Source organism: Strigops habroptila, chromosome 12 (genome assembly GCF_004027225.2).
Source record: "Strigops habroptila isolate Jane chromosome 12, bStrHab1.2.pri, whole genome shotgun sequence".
NCBI classification, from domain to species: Eukaryota; Metazoa; Chordata; class Aves; order Psittaciformes; family Psittacidae; genus Strigops; species Strigops habroptila.
Genome location: NC_044288.2, coordinates 4,377,646 through 4,402,884, shown reverse-complemented (window position 1 = coordinate 4,402,884; position 25,239 = coordinate 4,377,646). Strand labels below are relative to the sequence as shown.

At 51.5% G+C, this 25,239-nt stretch overlaps 1 long non-coding RNA gene across 1 annotated transcript; it reads right to left on the bottom strand.

The window, feature by feature from the left end:
- Positions 1–3,112: 3,112 nt before the first annotated feature.
- LOC115615711 lies at positions 3,113–20,854 on the bottom strand. The gene is made up of 4 exons (XR_003994129.1): positions 20,785–20,854; positions 9,435–9,440; positions 6,551–6,556; positions 3,113–3,123 (listed from the first exon to the last, which is right to left on the bottom strand). It is a non-coding gene; the product is annotated as an uncharacterized LOC115615711 (long non-coding RNA).
- Between the last annotated feature and the right edge of the window lie 4,385 nt (positions 20,855–25,239).

Genomic DNA, 25,239 nt, shown 5'->3' with positions numbered 1-25,239 from the left:
CGGAAATCATGCATTGGTTTCCAAGATACAGGCAGCTTCAATGGGAAAGGAGAAAGGGACATTGGAGCTATTAGACCTGCCCCAGGAAAGCTGCAGCAATGCTCTGCCTGCACTCTGAAGAGTAGCATGATGCAGTTTGCCTGCAGCTCTCACCGCTGGGACATATCTCCCCCAGCATGCCTGGGTAAAGGAGACAAAGGGATCAGGATGTGCACAGATGCTAACACAGAAGAGCTTCACGGGAAATAATTAGCCCTTGTTGGGAGAAAATCCGAGGGAATTTTTTAACAAAAAGGTGGGTAGAATCCTTTTTCTGTTTGGGAGTTTTTCTCTCCCAGCCTAGAGAAGCCCCTCTCCTGTGCAGCACTTATGACCTGAGGCCTTGGGAAATGTGTTTTTCTTTGTCAGGCTGGTGATTCATTACAGAGTGGAAAGAAATGGATGTTCCTGGGCTGCAGGGTCCTGAACTGCCTGACATTGGGGATGCCACGTAACGATTCCCCTTAATTCATAGCCCCATTGTAAAAGTGTCTGCACTCAGTGCCAGGACATCACCTGCTCTCTCGGCAGAGCTGTTTCATGAAAGCTCTGTGCATCGGCTGTGCTTTATTCCAAAAGGGGTTAATTTGTGCCCTCTTTTCCCCCTAGCACAGTTACACAATCAATCTCCAAAGAGCTGCTTGGCTTTCTCCTCCCTTCTCCAGCCTTCACTTCTTGGCTCTTAATAAATTATTCAGCTTTCCTAAATATGCAGAGGGGTCTCATTAACAACTAATTTTGCTTATTTAAAACAACTGCGTAATCAAACCACTATAGTGTTTCGCCTTTCTCATAGCCCTGAATTATTCATGTGCTGGGAATCTGCATACAGATTTATTGATTCTTAAAAGGGTGCATTTTTCACAGCCTGGGAAAAAAAAAAAAAGAACCCCTGGTTATTCTGGTTTTGCACATTTTGGCCCAAATTCCCATTTAACAAATCATAGGGTGTTTTCCTGGGAACAGACAGCAGGGAAACCCACAGCATCACCTGGAATTCCTGAGTGCGACAAAAGGGGGTTGTTTCCAACATTGCAATTCATCATTTGCACAGTCTTTACTTGCAGCCCTTTTCCAGAGTGATAATGGCTTATTGTTGCAGCATGCATTACACAAGTGACTTCTTGGTGCCTTTGGGTGCTCCCATGCAAGCCACAAAGAAGAATGCCTGGGAGAGGAAAGGACATCTTGTGAAGGCATGCAAAGCCATCAGTATCACTGGATCCAATGTGGGCTTGTCCCACAAAACAAGCACTGAAGGTCAAACAGATGAACGATCCCAGGAGAAATTTCATTTAAACAGAACAGCAGGAACTTGACAAAAATCCCAGTTTTATAACAAGGGACATATTAACCAAAATCCTGCTGCAGCAGACTCGCACACAGGCAGGAGCAGCTATACTGACACTGCTTAAAGTGCACCTGAACACATGTTCTCAGGAGCTAATTTTGTACAGACAGCAGCCCTGAAACAGCAGCTTCTGGGAAACATAGCCAAGACAGACAACAGGCAAGGAAAAGAGACTGTTTTAAGCCTGGATGCTGAAGAAGTTCTTGGCAGTGTGGCAAGAAGGTTTTGGCTACTGTTAAAGAAGCAAGTTTGTGCTCTTGTTTTGGGTAGAAGGAGATCTATGAGTTCAAATGAAAAGCATCTGAAAGGCATCCAAGTGACTTCAGATGGGAGATTGCTCAGGAAAGAACAGAAATCTGACAGGATGAGTCACTTAGCAGAGGGCAATCCATGTGTGCTTGAGACAGACCCTATATTGTTCCAGGAGTCACAGTCCTGTGTGTGAAGTGAGAAAAGTCCCATTCACTACCTTGAGATTGAAATCTGCACTTGATGGCCCCTTTCCACCTTAACAGGAGAGGAAAAAGGTACAAGCACGCCGGGTTTACACAGAGCACACTGCTGGTGGGCACCAACTATGAGGACAAGGAACATGAAGTTTCACGCAGAAGTTAATATGCCTCCTAAAATCAACCTGCATAAGAGCTAAGTGCATCCCATGACTGCGATGCAGAATTGGCCACCAGGATGCCCGAGTCCTGTGGAGGGTGGAGAAGGTGCTGTCCTTGACTTGTTGGGTGAGAAGGAGCTAGTCACCTTCCTCTTGCAGACCTCGCTATCCCAGATGGAGCAGGTTCTATTTACCCACATTCATAAGTACAGTTTTACAGCCTGGGTTAACATTGGTTTCCAAGTGACTGCACTAAAGTCACTCAGTCTTTAGTACCCATTAGCAAAGCAACACAGATGCATGAAGAAGCTGATACAGGCAGCATCAAAGCACAGCTCCTTCCTGCAGCTGATCTTCAGAGTGTGCTCCCCTGGGACAGACCCCTCACACAGTACCAGAGAGGAGGAGATCACTTGACTCCTCTAAATGCCTTTTACCCATCACAGCTCTGCTTCCTGGCTCATATTCCAGATCTGCTCTTCAGAGATAGGTGTCTGACCTGCTCTTGACACCAGCGTCCAGGCAGAGCCCAGCACATGCACACACATTCCCCATCTCCCCATTGCTCAGTAGGAGCAGATGAAACCCGGAAATGTCATGAGAACCAATATACAAACAGGTTGTTGTTGCACGTGTCTGAGTAGCTCCCTGCTGGACCACAGTGGGTGTGAGCGCTGGTGCTGTCCGTTCACTGCCCGCTGCCCTCTCTGCTGCCCTGTGGAAACAGGGAGCGGCAGGGAATGTCTGGATTCCACAAGAAGCTGAGATACTCATATAGGCAGCATTAATTACAACTCTTAACATTTAATTATAGGCTCCCTTGGTTTCCACTGTATATTTACAGCTAATTCCTCTGTGCTTCCATAACTCAGACGTGAACTCACGCTCTAGCAATGGCAGAACCACTCTGTGTGTTCCAGACCAGCTCGTGACCCTAATGATCCATCACCCATCTACAGGCACCTAGACAGAGCCGAGAGGAAGAGCTGGGTGTTCTCACCAACCTCACCCCTGCTCACAACAGCATGTCCCAAAAATGGCCTCGAGCAGTTTAGAGCAAGAATCCCCTTGAGATCAGAGAGTTGCAGAGTTGAGCCTTTAGGGCCAGTAATCTACAGGGAAGCTGGGACCTTCAGGGACACAAGATACTGCTCCAGTGAAGCTCCTTCTAAACGGACTGCAAAAAGGATCTGATTTTCAGCAAAAATATGGAGATGGGAGCTAACTGCTCCCAGAGTCACCCTCTGTGCTTCACCAAATGACCACAGCTTCACAGGGATGTATGTGGGCACAGTGCAGCAGGGACAGCATGGGGACTCATAGCATGAAATATTCCATCACGTCCCTTTGCTGCAGTTCCCTGCTCCCTTCCCATTCCCTGTGTTGTGCTGCTGCCCATGCTTGGGCAGAGGGTCTAAGTTACCACAGTAGGTTTGTGCTCCCCTTGACGTGGCTCCAGTGGCAGGGTGCAGCGAGAAGGGAGCATCTTTGTTTCTGCGCTAGTCCCAGCCCTCTTCCAGGAAGCCGGACCTGCAGAACTGGCCTTCAATTAGGTCTTCAAACACCCCTCTGGGCACTGGATGTCTATTATCTCTGCTGTGCGGGAGGCAGCTGCTTCCTCCAGCTGAATTAGGGGTTATGTGACCCAGGAACAAGAACACATTCTGTAAGCTCGACCATTTTCCCCTGAAGAGCCTCCCCCAGCGCTTGCCAAAGGGACAGGTTCGACTGGACAGGAGGCACCTCGTGGTTCCCGGAACCAAATGTCATCTCTGCCCTCCCCAGATACAGGCAGCAAAATGCTCCCTGCCTTCCCTGGGAGCCAAGCTGCCATGGCAGGGACGTGCCCATGGGATGAGTGTGCAGCAGCTCCACTCTACAGTGGTGAGGAGCAGTGAGATGAACCCTCCCTTGGAAGGCAGGGAAGCAGCAGCTGCCTTACCCGTCTTCCCAGGACAGCCTTGCCAGGCTCTAGCCTCTGTGTGCCCTTCTCACCACGGTGCTGGGCATCACTAAAATCACCTGGAGATGCTTCCTTCAGTCTTTTCCCATGGATTACACTGGCCCTGACTGTAGAGGGCTTGGAAATCTCCATCTGTCTTATCATGATTAAAACACAAGCACCGACTGGCTCAAAGGGAACAGCAGAAAAATAGCCCAACTTGCAAACACAAAACAACACGCATGAGGCTGCCCATGCTCTCCACTTGGGACCATGCTCCCAGCAGCAAGACCATGTCACAGCAGCCCCTCCACCAGCTGCCCCGTGAGGATCCTGCAGTTCCTCACTCTGCAGGTAGCACCGGAGCTGCTGCATCCCTTCAGACAGCATTGAAAGAGAGAAAAGAGCAGTGATGTTCATCTGATGGAGCTTAGAGCCCTGTGGCTCTGGGCCTCGCAGCACCTCTGAAGCCCACACATCACAGTACCAGGGCTGTAGTGACAAATAGGTCTTCATTTCTGTAAGGGAAAAAGGAGAATACACCCAGCACAGGAGGAATGTGACCGCTCCCTACTGCACTCTGCCCTACTTGGACACAGACGAGATAAATCCTGCTGACTCCTGGCTCATTCTCCTCCTGCTCTGCTTTTGCTCAGGCTAGCACACGGATACCAACATGCAGAGGCATCTGCATCGCCTGCTCATCATCATTGCAGCTGGCCCCAGAAGAGCTAAGAGATCCCTCTGCAGCCAGGGCTCTTGTATCTAAAACCACCTTCCAAACCACACAAGGGATGGATTCAGCCTCTCTGAATCCTCACCACTGGGCTAAGCAGCATGTGTGGGTAGGTGGGAATGCAACTGCCTCCATCCCACCACGCTGTGCAGCAAAGGTGGTGGATGTGAGCCCAGAAGCTCTGCAAAGCAGCAATGGTACAGGGTGAGCTCTGGACTCAGCAGCACTGGGACCACGTAACAGGACAAAGCCCAGGCTCTCTGAATGCCTCAGTTTCTAATTCTCTTAAAAATGGGAACAATTACAGTTCCTTGTTTTGGAAAAGTGCTAACCTGGGTGTGAGGTTTGTGCATGAGTCCTGTAGGTCTTCTTGAAACATCTCCTGGGGTCTGCCTCTGAGGACACTTGAAGGGGAGGGTGGCTGATGTTTGGAGCATGGCATGGAAACCCTGGCCTTTCCTGCCTGTGTTGATCATCTGGAGGCACCAAGGAGGGGGGTGCTGCCTGATGCCACCACTGGTTTTATGAGCTCTTCAAAAGAAGCATCCTCACTGTGTCACTGAAGAAACAAACTGATGCACAGCCACATTACTTGGGAATCCACCTCTCTTCTGGCGCTTTCTTGCCCAAGCCAGTCCATGGCAGGCCTCAAGTCAGATGGTCGCGACAGGGCATTGCTTAACCCATTCGCTGTTTCCTGAGGGCAGATCTTCACATCTTGTCTTAATGTCACAGCGGAGTCATCCAGGGAGTCATTCAGCCCTGGGCCACATCTGTCCAGGCACACAGCTGGTCTCTGGTCCTTAGGACAAGACACAGCCATGCACTGCAATACAGAGACATGCCTGGAGCACAGCACAAAGACAGTCCTTAGACATCAACCAACCAATTGGCCCAGGGATATATGGATCTGTCCCTAGCACGTGGCATCCATTGGTTCCTCTGCAGCTTGGAGAGACGTGTCCTGTATGACAACTGTGAAAAGGCATCTCCGCCCTGGCAACTGGGTGGAGAAAAAATAAGGGAGAAAGTATCAGTTCCATCCTGCAAACACAGTCCTCGCCTGCTTGTCCTCCTTGTTATTGTGTGGTTGGGTTATGTAGGTGAAGGAGCATCAGTGTCACTGCCTTGAGACAGCAGATGTGATGGGGAGGAACCAGAGGTGGCTCCTGCCTGACTGCCCCGTCATAGCCACTGATCCCAACTGCTGCTAAGACATCTTGGAGCACTGCAGGATGCCAGCCAGGGGACGTTTTGCAGCGTAACCATCCATGGGATGGAGGTTTCTGCCCAGACTCCCATCCAGCTCCCAAGCGCTTCCTCTCTCTTCTGACCTGCCATGCTCTTGTAACCCTGACGCTGTGCCCTGCAGCCTGTGCTCACTGGGAAGAGCCGAGGCTCCCCCATCACAGCACCTCCTCCCAGCCATGATCCCTCATGCACAAGCTTTTAACTACTTCCTTGTGGCTCAGCCTCTTCACATTCACCATGGCCACAGATTTGACACAGTTCATTAACAAACCAACACGGGGTGTTGCTTTGTATTCAGAATTGCTGGATGCTGAGCAAGGTGCCATCCAGCTCTCATTAGAGCCAAGACAAGGACCCCTCTGGCCTTGGGAGGTTCTGGATGGGTCCTCACCTGGCTCTCGGTCTATATGCAGTCTCATTCTTTAGCTCAGCCAGGCCCAAAGGTTTTAATTCCCATTTAGGGGAATTACCACATTTGCCTGTGTTTGTTACAAGCATCAGAATGAAACTCTTTGAATTCCATCTTAATGGGATCCTGCCCCTAAGGGACTAAACCCTTTTCTTCACAGCAGTCTCTGTCTGAGCCATGCATGAAGACTTGGAGATCTTCCCAGTGTTTACCTGGAGCTGCACATAGCTGCCATTAGTTGAATTGAATGAAGTTAGAGCCTTTATTAGAGATTCCACCAGAGCAGAGGTGAGGCTGATCCCCGCTGATCCCCCCTCCTGCCCAGCCTGCAGCTCAGGAAGGAGCTAGACTTTTGCTCTGTGTCTCGCTCCCCATCAGGCAAGCAAGATACCAGACAGAGGAGAAAAGGGGTTGGACCTTTGGCCCTACACATCTCAGACCTCTGCATTGCTTTGGCTTGAACTGACCTCCAAACCATTGCATTACATGATTCAAATGACTCCAAGTGACTTTCCAGGCCAACAAAATGGAAAACTCTGGGCATTACTGGTATAATCCCAGTTGTTCTGAATGAGAATGAAGTAGCACATGAATTTCATCACTGACAGCCATAGGACAGCATAATTTTTGATTGAACTCACAGGGTCACTGAGAGCCCAGAGCATCATGTGTCCAGAACAGTGGAGACCTCTAATTTTTGTGCAGCAATGGCCAAATACGCCATCCCACAGCTTTAAAGAAGCCCTCAAAGGGGTTCAGGGACTCCTGCCTGTTCAGGGTTTTCCCTGGAAGCCAGGATGCAATCATCTGCCAAGAGCAGAAGCAGAGGGTCAGAGGATGTCAGACACCTCCCATCCAGGGTGGGTCAGGCTGCTCATGAAAGAGGGATTCACAGTGATGGCTGGTTGAGGAGGAGCCTGACCCTGCCCTGATCAGTGCTGTGATTTCTTGTTGCACCCTTTATGTACTGGAAGACTGTTATAAGACTGTTATAATTAACACAAAAATAGTTTCTCAGTATTTGGGTTAACAATACAGGGAATTATTAAGGTGGCCAGCCAGTATCAGGTAGCATTTCCCCCCATTGATCACATCAGTGAAACAGCACATGCTCCCAGCCTCTGACAGAGGTGAAATGATGCGAAATCTCATGGAGACACCACATTTTATGAATATTTTCTCAGGAATAATGGATCGTTCTGCCTATTGCTCTCTCTGAGCAATGTTCTGCAACAGCTATCACTCCTCCTGTCATTCAGAGCTTCTTATTCCCAATTAACATGAAGCCACAGCACTGTCATTAGCACAGCTCATCTTTCGGAAGGGCCTCTGCAATTTAAATCCAACTTTAGCCCCAGTTTCCCATTTGCTGTGGTGGTTTGTGCATAATTAGCCTCTCACAATATTTTATTGTCACTTTTCTAACCTGGACACCCCATCTAAGCAGACAATATTTTATTGTCACTTTTCTAACCTGGACACCCCATCTAAGCAGACTGGCTGCTCTCCAGAGGTCTTCCCACACTCCACCTTTGTGTTTGGCCTGTGCTGCTCCTGGCCGGTGAGATTGAGCTGGTGAGGGTTGCTGTCACTTTGCACCAGGCTGCACCAGAGCTGCACCAAGGAGGAGCTCTGGCATTGTTGATGAGCAGGAAGAAAGTCACGATGCTGATTATAGCCCGTCAGCTTCCCCAACCACTTCCAGCAATTAGGCTGAAGGACTTTCTTACTAAATTTACAGAAATTGCTTCCTTCCCTTCTGTTCCTCGGAGCAGAATCAGCAGAGCCTGATCCCAGATCTGCCCACTTGTATTATCAGGACAAGCAGTTCCTGAGACATCCGGGTGGAACTGTGCCTCTGCACCCAGGCAGGCACCAGCACCAGGCTTACCAGGACTCTGATCTTCATCAATAACCAAGCAAGAGATAGCAAAGAGATCTGCCTTCAAGGCAGGTACATGTCACTTGGCAGGTGAAACAACATCAACTCACAGGAGGGGAAGCTGGGCTGGGGTCAGGAGCCAGTTGGATCGCTGCTAATAGATCCTGGGGGATTTGTGGACTGATTGCTTCTGCTTTCCCCTCAGCACCACACACTTTGTCCTCTGGTAATATAAACTGCTCTAATTTGGACAAGGCAGGACCCAGCCTTCCCCAGCCCCTGGGACATGGTCTCTTCCCATGCAGCGGGGCACTGCCTCTGGCCATGCAAACAGCCATTGCATGGGGCTGATTTGGATGAACACAAAGCTCTTTTTCCAAGGTTATTTTCCCCTGTACTAGCTCAGCACTGGCACAGAGGTAAGCAGGATCATGCCACCAAGGGCAGGAGCCCTGGCAGGGTCACAGAAGCCTCCACTTAGATCAGCTCCTGTCACGTGAAGTGGATGCGTGAAAGAGATCTCCGTGAGGGACAGTTCACCCCCTCCCTGCCTGCACTCCATGTTCCTTCTCTTCCTTGTGTCCTTGGTAGAACACAAGCTGTACCTTTCCATGGCAGAACAAATAAGTTTTTCCTCTTGCAAAGTGCGCGGTGACACAGGCAGGAGGCAGAATCTGTACCAGAGTCCTCATCTCCCAGAGGGTCCATCCCCAGGAGGCAGAGCAGCAGGCAGCCTGCAGAGCAGCACAATCCACAGTGCATCCTTTGCATATCAGACTCAGAGAATAAAGAAGAAGAGCTTCTGGAAGCATTTCCAAATGACAGGGATGGCATAGATGCACCCAGAGCCCGAGGAGATGAACATGGACCTGCCCAGGCGAGGGTTTCCTGGACCACTTGGGCTGGAGAGTGTGGCAGGAGGAACCCAGAGGTATCTTCTGCTCAAAGCAAGTTGTCAAAGCAAGTTCTCAAAGGGTTGTCAAAGCAAGTCCTTGGGCTCATCTTCTAATCTTGACAAAAACCAAGAAGAATCTCAAACTGCCCTCCTGGCCCAACAGCTTTCCCTGAAGTGGAACCTGGTCAGTGGAAGACTTCAGGAGGGTTTCCTTACACCTTCCCTGCTCCTGTCCCCATTCTACATGTTGATCCCAGGTGGACACTTCATGGGCAAATGTGATCAGGTTGGGGCATAGCCATGCCTGAAACCCCAGCACAGGGACCTTCTTCCCATGAGGAACAGCATTTTCTCTCTCTGTGATAGTTCCCCAAGTTCACTTGTCTCAGGAAATGCAGCACTTACAATTTAGAAACATTCTGTCAATTTTGGCAGGTTTTCCATTTCAAAAACCTGCCAGTTTCCTTCCCCCCACTCCTCCTGGTCCGCAGTCCCACGTCAGTCTGGTTCTGAACTGCAAACACAGTGCTGCCACTTCCAGTCAAACAAAAACCTCGAGTCCATCTGATAGCATCAGATTTGCTTAAAGATCATTTCAAACATGATTATTAAAAGTCACGGGGAAACAGGGTTGATGTGCTTTGCCATCTGTGCTTGAGCCTGAAGAGGTTACATTTCTGTCCAAGTGAATCCAACCCAAGACCCTTATTCTTAAGTGACAGCTGAGATTCGGTTTGGCACCTACTGCGGATGGAGCTTTCTTGGGGATCAGAACTTGCACGAGCACCAATTATGTTCTCAATTTAAGCCCTGGGGCTTCCCAAATGCAAAACCTCAGGCAAGTTCCTCACAAAATGGCATGCAATATGGGCTTGGGGCTTCCTTCCCATTCTAGCTCTGCCTCATACAGCAGAAACCAACAGTGAGCTCTTGCAGGTATGGAGTGCAGTAGATGAACCGTGCCAGGGGCTGAGAGAAGTTATTATCTGCCCTACTTGAGGCTACGCCTGGAATACTGGGATCAGCACTGGACCCCAGTTCAGGAGGGAGGTGAAACCTCTTGCCATGGGCAGGGGCACCTTCCATTAGACCAGGTTGGTCAAGGCCCTATCCAGGGGCCAGAGGGAACTAGACCATGCCCATCCAGCTGAAGAGCCTCACCTTCCAGGTCATCCAGCTGGGAGAGGGGAGGAGGGTGGCTTATTCCCTAGGAATACAATTAGTGTCACCCCAGAGAATCTCCATCAACCTTGTAGGCTGGTGAGGAGAGCACTGGGCGGTCTGTGGGTGTCTCCCATAGGTGTTTTCCATCACCTGCTTATGGGTTGGATACAATCGCCCCCCACACATCTTCCCTTTCTCTCTTGGAGCTCTGCTGCTTCAAGAGCTGTTGGCAGGAGATGGGCAGCAGAGCCAGGGGAGAGATGGTGCAGTGAGAGGTGGCCCTTCCTCCTCATCTCTGTGGAGATCTCGGTGGGTGCAAACCCCTTGGAGCCACTCCAAACCCCCTTCTCCAGGAGTCCCACCATTCAATGCAGCATCTTCTCACCCAACAGACCTCGGTCAGAAAACGGCTGGGTCTGTCCCCAGCAGAACCCTGCTGTTGGTTCCTAGCATCTCTGGATGCACCTCACCCTCCTCCTCCTGCCTTGGCCCATGGAAAGCCCACCATGGCTTCCCCATGTGCTGCTTTCTAGAGACACCGCAACGTGGCTGGTCTGACGTGGAGCATCAGGGGTTGGCTCTGGATGAGAGCAGCCAGTCCCTGCCTGGGGAAGAGGCGAGGTCTGCACAACGTGGCACCCTCTTCCCCCCGCCACAGGCAGCTGCCTGCACCCCGAGGCCACTGCTCGCCGGGGAAGCAGCTTCCTCCCTGCGCCGCACAGGAAGCGCCGCGGTATTTATAGCTCTTGTCTTGCACAACCTTGGGAAAAACCTGCACTCAAACCCACCCCCTGTGCACCAGGGCTGCACTGGGAGCTGGCACCGCTTCTCAGCACCCTCCTGGACCTGCAGGTCCTGAGGAGGGGTTGTAGGACCATCCCCACCATACAAATGTAGACTGGCTTGTGTTGGAAGGGACCTTAAAGCTCATCCAGTTCCAGCCCCCTGCCACGGGCAGGGACACCTTCCACCAGAGCAGGTTGCTCCAAGCCCCTGTGTCCAACCTGGCCTTGAACACTGCCAGGGATGGGGCAGCCACAGCTGCTCTGGACAAGTGACATGCATTCACTTCTCTGGGCCACAGGGATCCCTTCCACCAGGGATTTCAAGATGACAGAGTTTGACTTTGATCTCAACTGGAATAAAAAAACATATAAACACAATTCTGCACTCATTATTTTAGGTAATTCTGAGTTTCCGTTTCTATTCTGAACCTTCCTTTAAGTGATTTTCTGCAATCACATAAAGCAGGAAAATATTGAGATTTCAAAACATCCACTTCAAAAGGAAACATGGAAATGTTTCACTCCCAAAGAGCTCTGAAACAGGTCCAATTACAGCTCTGAACTTTTCTTTCCTGAATGAATTCTGCTCCATTTGGCCCAGTTCCATGATTTCTTGGTAGGTTTGTATAGGCTGAGGCAATACCAGTTCCAGGAAATTTTTCCCAACCAGTCTGGCCCTAACATCACACCACTTCCAAGCTCAGCAGTGTTCATTTCCAGTTGATTTCCATCTGACCTGGAGGTATCCTCACTCTTCACTATGTCCTGCAGTGAACTCTCTGAGCAGCCTACAAGACACCAGCCAAACTGGAAATGGCTGTCTCCACTGTAGCTGTTGGCCTTCCTGTCTCATGGGCTGTTCCACCTAAATCAGACCCATTTGTGGGAGGCAGGTAGGCTCTCATGTTTAGCAAACTCACTGTGTCTGAAAACGTAGTCCACCAGGAGAATGCTCTTTGCTCATTCCTCCTGTGTCCTGGCTCTGCAGCTTAGGGAGAGCATGCAGAGGGATCTCCTCCAGCATCATTCCAAGGAGGAGAGACAGCAACAGCATCACTGTTTCTCCATCAGTATTTCCGGGCTCTGGCAATTGGGCAGTGAAGCTGCCTCCTGGCACTGCGGGCAGACAAGGATATGAGAGGCATGGCCACAGCAGGATTAGATCCAGCACTCACTGCCCTCCCACAGATATTTCAGAGGGGCCACAGAGCTGATTTTGGGTGTCAGATCATCACTGCTTCTGAGCACATCAGATCTATTGCAGTGATACCAGTCCAGGAGTGAACCCCAAGAGCCTCCCATGCCCACGTGAAATCAGATCGTGCTCAAAGCCCATCAGGACAGGTCCAAGGATTTTCATTTCTGGAGGGCTACAGTTTTCAACCTTCTTTACATGCAGTTTTCAATTGCATTGGAGCCCGGAGCTGGTGCAGGCCACATGACTGGAAAGGAAACACATTCCTGGGATCACAAAAATGAGAGAGAAAAGAAAACCCAACAAAACACTGTTGTTTTTTTCAGCAGAAAGGGAACCAGGGACCAAAAGCCGATGCAGCCGGAGTGCCAGCTAAGTGAAAGCGACTCTAACGGCTCAACTCTTTCATAACCTGCTTCCCTTGGAGAAATGTGGCACAATACCAGGGCTCAGATGCAGGCAGCACCATGCATGGAGACTTGCATCCTCCTCCACTCCAGCAACCACCAATACTTCTATCATTGCTGCATCCCTGCAAGGCAAGCCAGGGTTTCTATTCCCATATTGCAACCTGCTGGATCTTTGGGAGGTAAATGCTCAGCACTGGGGCATCTCATCTTAAAATACGCAGCTGTGCAATTCCTGGCATTGGGGCCTTAGTCCACAGGGCAACTCAACTGTGATACGGGGTCGTGTGCTCAGTCATTACACACCTTCAGCAGCTGGAGATATATGAGAACTGGACAACCTCTTGTGGGGACCAAGAGTGCTTGAATCTGAGCCACCCTCAGTTATCTGCCCTAGCTGAGGACTTCCTCCTCAGTCATTATGAATGGTCATTCACAAAGAGTGGCCATTCATCTCCAGGGGAGCACCCAGGCTTGCATACATGCCTCTGAAAACATGACTGCAGAAAGCCCTGAGGGTTCAGCATCTTGTCCTGCTTCTGAGAAAGGAGGTGGCAGATAACTACGTCCATCTGCACTTTCTCCACTCATCCCATCCCATCCCATCCATCTGTAGTGTTAGGGGCATCAGGAAGGTAACCAAGACGGACTACACCAAACAGCATTTTACTTTATAGACACAATATATGAAACATATATGAAATCTGTGCTACAGCTCTGTATTTAGGACCTTTTTCTGGATTAGCAGAACCCATCAATAGTCTTGGCTGCAGTGAGCTAACGATTCCAATATCCAATATTCCAGCAGGGAACATAGGAAAGGTTTTTGATGTGGCAGAATTCAAACCTGGCATGGGTTTTGCCATTTTGCTAGTGTCATTCCTTATAGCTGAGCCCGCAGGGGCTGCCAGCAGATACCTCATACACCCTCCTTTAGCCTGCTGCCCCTCTCTTCATGCATATGTATTGTCTGGAAAGTCCTGCTTGGCTTTGGGAGCTGCAGAAGATGAAGCCCTGGAGCACAGGGAACAGGTTTCCATGGCCCCAGCTTCTGCTGGCAGTGTTCTGAGATGCTCTGCCTTTGCCTGTGAACCATTATCTCTCCATTCTCTCCGGGAAAGACTCAGGCTGAGGCTGCATCTTGGAGATAACCGCTAACATGGGAATATTTACGCAGGTCGCTCTCCTGGAGCCAGGCCAAGCTGCCTGTGGTTTGTGGCCTACAATAACAAACGTTACAGCAGAAGATAGTATTTGTTTAACTCCTTGTTCTGTCAATACTGTAGCTTGCAAAAGCCCGGAGATTGCACAGCCAGAGCTGGCCACATGTCGGAAATGATCAGTTCTTGCACCGAGAGCAGGGGCTGTTCTAATGCGAGGTGGGACTCTGCCAGGCTTCACTCCTCTCTGGAGATCATAGAATCACAGAATAGTTTGGGTTGGAAAGGACCTAAGGATCATCCAGTTCCAACCCCCTGCCATGGGCAGGGATGCCTCACACTAGACCATGTCACCCAGTGGCTCTGTCCAACCTGTCCTGGAACACTGTCAAGGATGGAGCATTCACCACTTCTCTGGGCACCTTGTGCCAGCGCCTCAGCACCCTCACAGGGAAGAACTTCTGCCTTATATCTAACCTGAACTTCTCCTGTTTCAGTTTGAACCCAGATCGGGGGGTGGGAGGGTGGGATGCGGGTGACCCTGAAGCTCTGCTCCCTGCTACACTCTGAAGTCTCCAGCATAAAACTGTCCTGTCCTGCATGGGTCTGATCGTGCTTTCAGCAACAGCAAAACCCCGGGTATTGCCCTGTGGAAACCCAAAGCTCTGGCTGTGGGAAGGTCCATAAGCCAGGCAAGTGCTATCAAGGTGCAGCAGTGTGAAACCCTGACATCAAGAACTACCAAGAACCTACTCAAAGTGCAAAAAAGGACAAGTCTTGGACAACACAGCTGTCTGCACAGTCATTTTTTCCTTCCCTGGGAGAAGCTTCTTCAGAACACCCAGAGCTCCATATGGCAGCAGGCAGCTTGGTGATGGGTTCTCTCTTGGCCTGAACTGTAAAACTTCCATACGAGTAGCAAAAGGCAGATTCTCCACTCTGGAAACTCAGCAGACACTGACCCAAGAGACCCTACAGTCTTCTTGGACCACAGAAGCTCACAGACTGAACTTGGGACTAGAAGGGACCTCGGGTGAAGACAGGTTTGCTCTCCAACCCCAGATAGCTCAGCTATCCTTGTATTGTCCTGTTTTAAAGTTCTTACAACATGAACAGCTGTCTCCAGGCAGGAAGATCTTCCTTGGGTCTAATGTGAATCCTCCTTCCTGCAGCTGAAGCCTCTTGGTCAGTTTTATGCCATAAGCATGGCATAAAGATCTGTCCTTCACCTTCACAGCAGTCCTCTGTGTAATATACCCCATCCCAGGGAAGGTGCAGGAGTACCCAGACGTCCCAGTACAGGGTTAACCCCGTGGCCAGGGGCATGGTGAGCTCTGAGGAAGCATTCAGCAGACATTCCTGCATTCATTTCAGCTCCTGCTGTCTTGCTAATAGTTTCTTCAGCATCTGGCCCCAACATGGGTATTATTCATTGATATCAGTATATAACCCAGAGCCCTGAAAGGTCACAGGCTGCAAAAGCAGAGCAAGAAGCGACGTGTTTCCTGGTCTAGCAGGTAGCTGTGTCCACGGGCTCCTGCCAGGATGCAGGTAGGTCTCTGGTGAAGGAAGAGATGAGCTCACCTCTTCTTGGGAGGAAGAGGTGAGCACAGCACGGCGCCAGCAGAAGCAGGGAAGCTGCTCCCGTTGGCCTGTCCCTCTAAGAACTCTTCCAGTGCCTCCTCTGCAGCTCAGCCCCACTTTCCTTTCCTCTTAGTGAAAGGTTTCAGGGTTCTTTCTGGAGTGGCTTAACTTTGTTGTGAACCAGAACCGAAGTGTTGCGCTGGGAAAGCTGCTGCTTTTGGTGCTTCTTAGAATAGCAGCTCTGGTTTTTTTCTAAGCCTTATTTATAAACTGCTGCTGTTTGGGGTTTTTTTTATGACAAAGATAGTGAGTTCAGGAAATCAGCAGTGGTTTCTGTTATCTGGAGCACAACCACGCTAGAGAGGGAAGAGGGTGTCACACTCCAGGAGCCTGTTCATGGAAACTAGTATCTCATTGCTTTGCCCCTTGAGAGTCAGATATTTATAACCCCTCACGTCTCCTCTTCCTGCTCTTTGCTGTCACCAGCTTCAAAAGTTGCTCATTCTTTTAACCCCACAAAAGTAGCCAGTGGGGGAGGGCCCCCTCTCCTCCCTTCCCCCATTTGCATGGTTAATTCATTGCTCACCCTTTGCACTGCCCAAACACCATGGTTGCAGCAGTTCAGGTCATCTCTAGCAGACCTCCCAACCTCCTGCCATGCTTTGTCCTGGCCTTGGGGGTACCACATCGCACCAGGAACACCTCACGTTCCCTCTCCCTGGCACAGCTCAGGTCCACACCAAACACTGACGTGTCCCACACCTCTTGGGCAGCACAGACCCAGCCAGAGCAGATGGATGCAGTGAGGGGCGGGCAGATGGACAGCCCATGGGCACCTCTCTGACCCAGTGCTGGGTGTCACGGTGGTCAGAGCGTAAGGGCATGGGCACATGTAATGGTCCAGCTGTGTAATGCAGGTTGCAAATATACCAGCAGCAGAACACACTGAGGCATCCCCCACAAAAGTAGAAAGTGCGTGGAAGCTCAAGTGGATCTCAAGATCAGGGGGGACCTTATAAGAGTCTTCCAAAACCTAAAGGAGGCCACAAGAAACATGGAGAGGGGCTTTGGACAAGGGCCTGTAGGGACAGGACAAGTGGGAATGGCTTTAACCTGCCGGAGGGGAGATTGAGATGGGATCTTAGGCAGAAGTTCTTCCCTGTGAGGGTGCTGAGGCACTGGCACAGGTTTCCAAGTTCTGCATCCTGCACCAAGCCAGGGACCTCCTTGCCATCCAGCTCTCTTGCGTCTCACCCTGTACCCACCAGCACCAACTATCCCCAAACCACCTTCCCTGCAGCCCAGGCAGGAGGAGCACAATGCAGAGCAAAGAACTAAAAACGCCTTTCAAAAGCACACAGCATGGCCTGTGGCAAACAGGAGGACGGTTTCTCTCCCTGCCTGGCACTCCGCTGCTTTCACCAGCTTGTCCCTTACACAACAGATGCCTTCAGCAATCAGTGTTCCCAAAAAGGGCAATTGCGCTTTAATCCTGACAATGGCAGCAGCAACACGAGCTGTTTTCTTAACATCACATATGCCAAAAGCTCCCATGGATTTCAGTGGATACCAGCCAGGAAGGCACATTTTCGGGTAGCACATGTTTTCAGGTTACTCCCAATAAATTGATAACTCACTGAAGCATCCAAACCATTTTCCTTATGTACAAAGAAAATGTGTCCATGTGAGATCTGGGCTTCCTTTGGCCACAGGTCCTGCTGCTTTGGCTGGCCTCCAGGCAGCTGGCACATGTCCACTGCACCAGGCCAGCAGTGCTGCTTGAGTCTACTGGCACTGCCACCCTGGTGACATGACCAGATGACTAAAATCCAGGCAGGTAGGAGCAGGATGGCTGCTCAGTGAGATATGCACAGAGGTGTTTCTGTCATCACAGATGTTTTCTTCTTTATTTCTGAGCTCAGAAGGAGGTTCTGCGCCATGGTAAGAAGGAGAATGGATGATTCAAGAAAAGTTGTTTCTTTATTTCTTCAAAATAAAGCAATCATTTCATTTAGAAGTTCTACCATTAAATGAACAATTTGTATCGGTGAAATCCCTGGTTTCACTAGCAGACTGTTGTCAGCTCTTTCCCTTCTCTATATAACCAGCATTTTCTTACCCCTCACACAGCAGCGACTCCCCTGCACAGCTCTGTCCCATCCTACCCCAACCCAGTGACAATTCAAGAGATGGCCATCAGCCCACAGCCCGAGCAAGGGTCCAGCACAGCTCACCCCCGATGCAGGAGGGGCCCAGGAGGAGGACAAAGCCCAGCAAAGCCCCTTGACTGCTGCCATGCACAACCCTCCATGCACAAAGCTGCAGCCACATGCTACAGAGCCTGGAGGTCTCTGACAGCAAAGGCTGTGATGCTCTGCCCTGGCTTTGGAGAAGGCTGGTCCCCAGGCGGAACTGGGGCTGTTCCCAGCGGCACAGCCCGAGGGGAGCAGGTCATGCTGGAGGCAGCCATGGGACTGGCACAACTGCCCATGGCCACAGCAGAGCTGAAATCCAGCCACACAAACAGGCACTGTGCATGGACACCCTCCACCCTCCAATGCTGTGTGATGCCAACCAGGTGACAACAACTGGATTTGTTTTCAGGAATACTGAGCCGATGAATAACAAAAATAGGAACCTGAGGAACAGGTCCCAGCGACCTGGATCCCAGGAGCTCTCCCAGGACTGAACTTTCAGTTGCCCTGAGTCATCTGCCCCATTCCTCCTCTGGCCACGCGAACCGGAACCACTGGGCACATAGCCCAATGCAAGCTCACCAGGGCTTCACCACGGCCCCTGCTCAACACTCCAACTGGTTAGGAAATGGAAAAGCACTTGGGCACGCTGATGCAGTCAAGGGAGTGAGAGGAGCAGGAATGAGCTTGGAGAAGCACCGTCATAGCCATGAGGGTCTGGAAATACCAGGCAGAGCATCGCTGCTACATCGACCCAGGGAAAACAACCACTGCCATGTGCAAAGGAGGTTGCATAACATGAAGGAAAGAGAAGACAGATAAACAGCAATAGCTATTTCTGATGATAATGAAAGGATCACCGCACTACAGCTCCCCCTCCCCTGAAGAATCCCCACCACAGCCCTAACTACTCCACTCTTCCAAATGCATGACAGTTGCATGAGGCAACTTGAGCAGACCAGAGAAACCGCCACCAGTTAATCTGCCTCAAGACAGCAGCAACGCAGGCACCAAGAGATAAGAAGAAATGACCTAAAAGCTCTCTGACTCCATGCTGTGCCTTCCAGGAGCAGTCATTCACATGGGAAAGCCCCACTGCTGTCCATCTCCACCAATCCCACTGCCATGCATGGGATTCCTCCATGGGAGGAACTGGCAGACAGACAGGGCATTGAATGGGGATGCAGGAAGAGGCAGCCTGAACGCACAGTGCCTGACTCAATAGGCTCCTTGCCAGAGAAACCACAGCACACTTCTGTCCCTTTGTGCTCCAAATACAGCCTGAGGGAGACCACAATGACCAGGACATCCAGAGAGGCCACATGGGCAGGAAGATGTGCCCAGGCAGCAATGGGAGAGAGGCCTCAGGCAAAGTACCTTCTTAACCTGAAGCAGACCTGTGGGTTGCTCACATCAGGGGGGATTACTCCTTTGCTTATCTTTAACAGGGAAAAGGACACACGGGGGAACTTGTGCAGGATAGTCATGGGATTGAAGGGACTGCAAGAATAGAGCCCTGTGCTGTGAGGGTGCTGAGGCACTGGCAGAAGGTGCCCAGAGAAGCTGTGGCTGCCCCATCCCTGGCAGTGTTCAAGGCCAGGTTGGACGCAGGGGCTTGGAGCAACCTGCTCTAGTGGAAGGTGTCCCTGCCCGTGGCAGGGGGTTGGAACTGGATGAGCTTTAAGATCCTTTCCAACCCAAACCATTCTGTGATGCTCTGATTCTGTGATACTGCATGTGGACCATCCCTTTGACAGTACAGCCAGCTCGGTGTGCTCGTTCGCAGTCCGTGGACCACAGACACCATATGGAAACCCGGAAAACTCCAAGGTGGAAAGGAAGGAAGCACCAACGGAGCACTAGCAAGGCCTGTGCATGCTGGTTGCCCAGCCTGTGGCCAGCAAAAGGACAGGGTCAGTGCCCCGGTTTCCTTGGCTGTGCTGTGGAGGGTAACAGCACAGGGGACACGTGCGGCTGAGGCAGGAGCTGGTGACGTGCGTGGCCCCGCACCACGTCAGAGGCCGTGCAGGCAAACCGGTCTGGCAGCTGCCTGCCCCTGCTGCCCCGGAGCAGCACCCTGGGGGCCACATTCAGGCCATGCATCCATGGCTGGGTACTGCTCGCTCCAAAGCAGGGCTGACTTTCTGTGGCCAGACCCCACACGGGAGGTCCCTGCGGGCTCGGGGGGTGGTAAGCGGGATCTGTGAGCAGTTGGGACAGGCTGTGCATGGCTGGGGGTCAGGTACCAACCCAGTTGAACTGGGGTTGGCTCTGCCTCAGGACTAGAAGCCTTTTAGCCCTTTGAGGCCAAAGTGCAGCCAACGCCTGCCATGGCACAGGTCTGAGCCCAGAGCAGCTGCACTGGCACAAGCACAGCAGAGCAAGGCAAAGCTGCAGGGCAAAGAGCCAGGATTCTGAGCAGGACCTTGCCAAGTCCTACACCAGCTCTGCCCGCATCAGTGAGGAGAGGCCAGACCCCAGGGCCCCTCCTGCTCCCTGCCAGCCCCACAAGGACATCCCGGGGGGTACACGGCTGTGCCAGGCTCGTCTCCATCCCCGAGATGGAGAACACGGCGCGGTGCGGAGCAGGGAGCAGCCAGCACAAGGGGTGCGAGGCAGAGGAAAGCAAACAAGAGAAAGCAATTGAGGAAGCTCGTGTCTCAGCCAAAGTCCAAAGCAGGAGGCGCTTGCAAAGGACACTGGAAAAATTCCAGTGATATTATCTGCCCCCACAGAGCAAGATTAGCCCAGAGGAGAAAAAAAGCCATTAGAAGAAGTTGTTTACAAGCTGGGCAAGCCAGCTCAGTGGCTGGAGCACACCAGCGCTGAGGTCAGCTGCTGGCCTGGCTGCGTCTGCCACTTGGGAGGAAGCACCAAACCCCTCCATGCCCTGCTCTGGTCTCCATCACCTTTGCACCGTGTAGTGGCCCAGGCAGGTGAGTCGCTATCGGTGCATGCAGGGAGCCGTGCGGCCCTGGCACGTGTGCAGTGAGCTCGCACGCGAGACACGCACTTTGGCAGCTCCCGGAGAGCTGAGCGGAGGCACAGCCTGCCCTTCCTCTGCTCCCGTGTCACACAGAGTTAATGGCAAACCCAGTTTCTCCAGAGCTGGCCACATGGATAATGTGGCACCTGGATTCAGATCTCCTGAAGGACCTCCAGGACAGTCCTGGAAAGACTTTTTAGAAGGGCATGTAGTCAAGGTCAAGGGGGAATGGCTTTAACCTGCCAGAGGGGAGATTGAGATGAGCTCTGAGGCAGAAGCTCTTCCCTGTGAGGGTGCTGAGGCGCTGGCACAGGGTGCCCAGAGAAGCTGTGGCTGCCCCATCCCTGGCAGTGTTCAAGGCCAGGTTGGACACAGGGGCTTGGAGCAACCTGCTCTAGTGGAAGGTGTCCCTGCCCGTGGCAGGGGGTTGGAACTGGATAAGCTTTAAGGTCCCTTCAACCCAAACCACTCTGGGATTTTATGGTTCTCTCATCTCAAACACCCCACAGACGCCAGTAAGACAGAGTTATACTTGGTGACAAGAAGCTTAATATTTAAACTTCCACACCTTGGCTTGTTGATGTACTTATTTAAAGCCAAACTGGAGAAACTCCATTGGCATTTGCTCCTGGTTCAGTGTTTATAGCACTGTGGCCTCTGCTGAACTTCTCCGCTTCAAATTCAAGGTTTGCAAACTGCTGTGATTGTCCTTACACAAAAAATGACAGTGCATTGCATTCCTTTCTCATCTCCTGGTTGCTAACAAATAAATCTTCTAGGAAAGCATTACATGTACAGCAGAGGTTCCTTCTTAGATATGACATAGAGAGCTCCAGCAGCTGATAGTGAATATTTGATTAAATTGGCTGTCCCAGCACAGTCAAACATTAGGTTAGAAAAGCTTTCAACTCCTTGGCAGTGGACATGACCCCCCAGACAGGTCTCAAAGGAATCAGACCGTGTCAGCCCTTACACTAGAAAGGGAAAAGCAGCTGCCAAAACCTGACGCTGGGCCACTCTGAGTGCAGCACATTTGTTTAGCCCCCCTGTGCCTGGTTTGTGGTTGATCTTCCTCTCCAGGAGCCTGTACCACCAGTGGGGAGCTGGGCTGGTGAGCTGCAACCCATCCCCACTGCCACCTTCCTTCTTCACATACCCAAAATGTAGAATCATAGAATCCCAGAATGGTTTGGGTTGAAAACGACGTTAAGCTCATTCAGTTCCAACCCCCTGCCATGGGCAGGGTCACCTCACACTAGACCATGTCATCCAAGGCTCTGTCCAGCCTGGCCTTGAACACTGCCAGGGATGGAGCATTCACCACTACTATATTTACCACTATGTAGGTGCCACCTTCACATGATGAGGGGCAGATGAAGTGGTGACAGAAGGGTTATGGAGAAAAAGGCAAATGGGAGCTGGTTGCTGCCACGTTATGACTGCCTTGGTGTTTTGTAGCTGATCCTCCTGTTCACTGTGTGCCCTTTACATTCTCCATCCCTCATGGAACAAAATGCTTAAGTGATTCAGATCTGGATTCTTTCAGCCCAAGATCTTCCCAAAGATCTTTGTCCATTGCTGCAAAGCCAACAGCATGCAGGAGGAGCAGCTCACCTGATGCTGGAAAAACAATACTTCAGGAATCCTCTGTGATACAGCCAAGAGCTCCACGGAGCTTCAGCTGGTGTGAAGGTCATTTATACACGCTGCTGCCCTGCATCTGTCCATGGCCAGACCCAGAACAGCAATGTCAGAAACTCGTACCTGCTGAATCTCAGTTTAGGTCACACCGCTGTAGGTTTCACCCACTGCACATTTCTACTCTCTATATTTGTCCTTTAGTGAGTGGGGGACTGCAAAGGGGCTTCTTCTGGGTATTTGTCCCTCAAAGGTATGCTTCTCCCTTAACAGATGATATTTCAAATTGCTTTAGCTTCTATCAGCACACCTCTCTTGCTTTGAAACTTGCAGGAGCTCTGCAGGGCCAAGCATTGACATAGCTGGACAACCAGTAGTCTTTGAATCATAGAGTTCCTCAGGTCCTTCCATCTACACCCAAATACAAAGCTCACCTTATTACTCAAATTGTTCTGCAATCTCCATGCAAAGGTAATTCCCACCCCCCAGCAGTGGGTGGGTTGTAATCTGAAAGGCATAGTGAGAATCGCTTGGGCATAGGAAATCCCCCCAGAAATCCTCTACCCATGCCACCTCTTTGGGAGCTTTGGGGACCTGATTTTATCACAGTAATGCCACTGGAGCTGTACATGATGATCAGGGGTCAAATATGAGGAGGGAACATCTTACATAAATAAAATGATAGGTGACACAGAGTTGCTGTGCATCAGGCTGCAAACACCCTCCTAAGAGGGAAAAGGGAAGGTCTGCAACATGCTGGTGGTCAGATTCCTAAGCTGTTGCCTACCCACATGGATGCCTTGACCTGCACACAGACACACAGGAGGTGCTTCCAGATCCCCAGTCATGCAGAGCCAAACCGGTGCCACTGGAGCAGCAATCTGATTAATTCCCAGCCTGGGTAATCCACCCTGGATAACTCACGGCTGATGACACCTGTACAGCCAGATTGGGTTGTCCCATGTCAGGAAGCCGTGAATGACACACTCCTGGAGGTGGCTTGTGTGGTGACTTAAGTCAGGGCTGACCAACTGGCAGCCCCAGGGCTAGAGCTGATGCACACACAGTTTATCTGCTTTCCCAGAAAGGCCAGTCTGTCCAGGGGCCACTGACAGATGGCAGTGCATGGGGACATGGAGGAGGGAATGCAGACCTGGGCTGAGCTCGAGTCACACACCGTGCATCTTCAGTACAGATGCAGTGGCCAGACTGGATGGGGCTTAGAGCAACCTGCTCTAGTGGAAGGTGTCCCAGGGGCTTGGAACTGGATGAGCTTTAAGGTACTTCCAACACAAACAAGTCTGGGATTCTATGGTTCTGTGATCTCAAAACACCCCAGCTTATGTTGGCGAAACATCTAGGAGACAATGCAATAACCTGGATCAAAGAGCTGATCTTAGCCAACATACCTTCATTTCTGGTCAAATTATTTCCAGACTGGATGAGTTGCTGATCTGGCTCACCCTTCCCAAAGGAGAAGCAACACAGGTCATTGTAGAGATGGAGGAGACTTTCACACTTGTGTTCAGCAAGTGTGCTCTCCCATCTGCCAATTTGTTTCCAAAATGAAGGGCCATTTACCCTCCTTGGGGTCTTCTGTAATGCAAATGGTTTGGAGAGACCCTTCCTACCTGCTACTCCTGTCCAAGAATTCCTGCACGTGCCCAGGACCTGCTCTACACACCACACCTTTCCTCCAAGTGGGAGAGGTTTTTATGGCTGGATGCATCTGCAAAGACGAAGGCAGACACTCCCCTTGTGCTTGTTTCTCACCTGGGTGTGCATCTGCATGTGAACTCTCAGGCAGGTCTGTGTGAGCGGGTGTTTATTAGCACCAGAAAACACATTTGTCAAAATCTCTAGAGTTAAAAAACAATCATGATGTAATTCAATTCCATTGAACAATTAACCAACTGATTCATCAGCTGAGGCTCCACAACACCTGAAACTCATCCCAGGCACCCCAGGCCCAATCCTTACCCCAAGGCACATAAGTGGGGTAGTGAACAGGGATGAGCCAAATTTTCTGCAGCCAAGTATCCCTGGAGGAATCGAGGTGCCCACACCACACTGGGGGATCCAAGCTGGGGACACTGTCCCTTGCCCTTGTTGATGCTGATATGGAAAAACAGGACAGTGCATGCACCATCTGTGGGCATGGTAACACCAGGCAGCACAGCTGCACCTTGGCATTCTGTTCAGGAACAGAGTTTGCATTGGGGGACTCTCATCCCCGCAGGGTATGAGTGGGAAATCAGGGGCACTGGATCCTGTCTGAGCTTTCCCCCCCAGCCTGCCCGAGGTGTCTGCACCTCAGGTCCCAGGGGAGAGCACCTGAACCCCGCGCCCTGATAGTGAGGATTTATCAACATCACAGAATCACCTGTGTTGGAAAAGACCTTTAAGATCATCAAGTCCAACGTTGCCCAGCGCTGCCAAGGCCACCACTAACCCATGGCACTGAGGGCCTCGGCTACACGGTGTGTGAACACTTGCAGGGATGGTGACTCCAGCACTGCCCTGGGCAGCCTGTTCCAATGCCTGAGCACCCTCTGGGGAAGGAATTGTTCCTCATCTCCATCTAAACCTCCCCTGGTGCAGCCTGAGGCCGTTTCCTCTTGTCCCATCCCTTGTTCCTTGGGAGCAGAGACCAGCCCCCTCCTGGCTCCATCCTTTCAGGTAGTTGCAGAGAGGGATAAGGTCACCCCTGAGCCTTCTCCAGACTAAACACCCCCAGACTTGTGTTCTAGTGCCCTTCGTGCTGGAGGGAGCCAGTCCCCCTCAAGCTGGGCTGTGTCGGGACAACAGAGCGCGTTGAGAGCACGGCTCTGAGAGCCCAACAGCAGCCGAACCGAGCCGAGCCGTACGGGTCCGGAGCCGCTGCGGAGCCATCGAGCCGCCCCGTCGGGGCCGGGCAGCACCGCGCCGCTCTCCAATGGTTGGCGGGGGGCCGGGCCCGCCCCTGCCGCGGCTCTATAAGTGCCGGCGCCGCGACGCCGCGTTCACGGCG